This window comes from Scylla paramamosain, chromosome 23 (assembly GCF_035594125.1).
Source record: "Scylla paramamosain isolate STU-SP2022 chromosome 23, ASM3559412v1, whole genome shotgun sequence".
In the NCBI taxonomy this organism is placed as follows: domain Eukaryota; kingdom Metazoa; phylum Arthropoda; class Malacostraca; order Decapoda; family Portunidae; genus Scylla; species Scylla paramamosain.
Window position 1 is genome coordinate 19,625,223 of NC_087173.1, and position 2,500 is coordinate 19,627,722.

The window sequence follows — 2,500 nt, forward strand, 5'->3', positions numbered from 1 at the left end:
ACCGACGCTTGGCAGGGCAGGAGCGAACCCCAGCGCGTAACACAAATGTTCGCTCGGGTGTTATGAGGTACGTCCACGCTCATGTTTTTTGTTACTCGACATAATTACCGTATGATCTGTTTGCTTGTGTGTACCTGGCTTAACTTGGCTAACCTAACCCAACCTAAGCGTACCTAACCTAAGCTAACGTATCCTAACTTTACCTGAACCTAACCTGACTTCACCTATCTGAACCTAACGTAACCTAACTTAACCTAACCTAACCTAACCCAACCCAACCTAAGCGTACCTAACCTAAGCTAACCTATCCTAACTTTACCTGAACCTAACCTGACTTCACCTATCTGAACCTAACTTAACCTAATCTAACTTTTAACCTAACCTAACTAACCTAACCTAACCTAACTTAACCTAACTTCTAACATAACTTAAACTAACCCTACTTGAGATATGCTTGTAATTTTGGTGATATGCATTAAGGCATTGGTTTGTTTTCTGGGCATATGTTATAAAACTATACAGCGTGTTTATCTTTTTTTCTCTTTTTTTATTAATTTTGGTGATGTACAATCCTTGCGTTAGTGAAGGTAGTGGTGGTGGTTGTGAGTGTGATGGTGGTGACACAGCGGAAACCATCAATACCTCCTTTAAGTACCATTGCTTGGCTCCCTCCTCCTCCTCCTCCTCCTCCTCCTCCTCCTCCTCCAGGGCGCGTGACCTTTACTTCACCTGCACCTCCTCCTCCAACCACAAACACTTTTCCTGTTGTCTTCCTTCACCCTTCATGTCACGCCTTCCTTATCTCTCTCTCTCTCTCTCTCTCTCTCTCTCTCTCTCTCTCTCTCTCTCTCTCTCTCTCTCTCTCTCTCTCTCTCTCTCTCTCTCTCTCTCTCTCTCTCTCTCTCTGTATTCATCACATTTTTCTTACCCCCGCGATTATATCTTCGCGTTTACATATTTACTGCCTTTTTTATTTACCTATTTCAAGTTAAATGCCTCGCCTTTCATATCAGTCTTCTCTTTTATAACCTTCCTCAACCTCCTCTTTCTCCTTCTCCTTCTCCTTCTCCTCCTTCTTCTCCTCCTCCTCCTCCTCCTCCTCCTCCTCCTCCTCCTCCTCCTCCTCCTTAAGTCATATTTCCTTCCTGTCTATTCAGTCATTCATCGTTATTATTATTATCTCATTTTTTTCCCTCCCACTCCATTCCTCTCATTATGTTGTCTCGTTTATTTATTTACCTTTATGGAGTTTGTCTTCCTCGGCCTCGCGCTATCCATCTCCATCTCCTTAATTGAGGGATAATGGAGGCAGTGCAAGGAAGACTCTGTTTACACTTCTTCCTAGTATTGCTTTTTCGAATTTCCTGTGAGTGTTCCTGATAAGGGTGAGAGAGAGAGAGAGAGACAGAGGTGGGGGGAGAGTGTGCGTGGATGTCTGGTTAGGTTTGAGATGGTGTGGATGTGGAGTGTTAATGGGTGTAGGTGTGGATTGTTAGTGGAGTATGGATTGCAGGTGGATACAGTGTGGATAGAGAGTGGATAGTTGGTGGAGCTAGGCGTAAATTAATGTGGATAGTAGGTGGAGAGAGTGCTGAGGTGGATGAAATGTGGAGTATAGATGAGGCGATGCTTGGATGGACTGGATGTTTGGTGGAACAAGACTTAATTATGGATAGTTGGTGGAAGAAAGCTAAGATGGATGGAGTCTCGACAACAGATGGACGTTAGGTGGATTGAGGAGAGTGGATGACAGGTGGAGCAGGACCTATTATGTGGAGTAGTGAATTAAGAACACGATGAATGGAAGAAGTAGACATCACATTGTAGCAGCGAATTGTGGATGTTCGTTATGGAGCGGTGGACGGGAGGTGGACATTAAGTGGATTAGGAATGTAGGTAAACAGAAGCCTTTGTATGTGGAAGAGGGGGAAGAGGATGGGGCTTAAAAAAGAGCTTGTGGAATGGAAGAGAAAGCGATAACAATAATGAGATAAGGAAGGAAGAGAAAAGACGGAAGAGGAGGAAGTGATGATGATGATGATGATGATGATAAACAACAAGAATAAGAATAAGGAAGATGAATAGGTGAAGTAGGAACGGAGTAAAAAGGAGGAGAAGGAGATTTAAAAAGAAAAATAAACAGAAAAAGGAGAAGTAGAGGAAGAGAACAACGAAAAAAATATGAAAATTTAAAAAAAATGGAGGAGGAGGAGAAGGAGGAGTAGGAAAAACTGAAAAAGGAGGAGAATGAAAAAAGATATGGAAGTATAAAAAGAAATAGGAGGAGGAGGAGGAGGAGGAAGAGGTAGAAGAAGAAGAGGAAGAAAACTCGGGTACAAAAGAATGAGGCAGAAGAAGACAACCACCACCACCACCACCACGACCACCACCACCACCACCACCACCACCACCGCCACCACCAGAAAAACCAGTGAATCAAATCTAGAGACCCACACCACTGGCTATCACCTTTGAACACATAGTCGCACCTCACACCTCA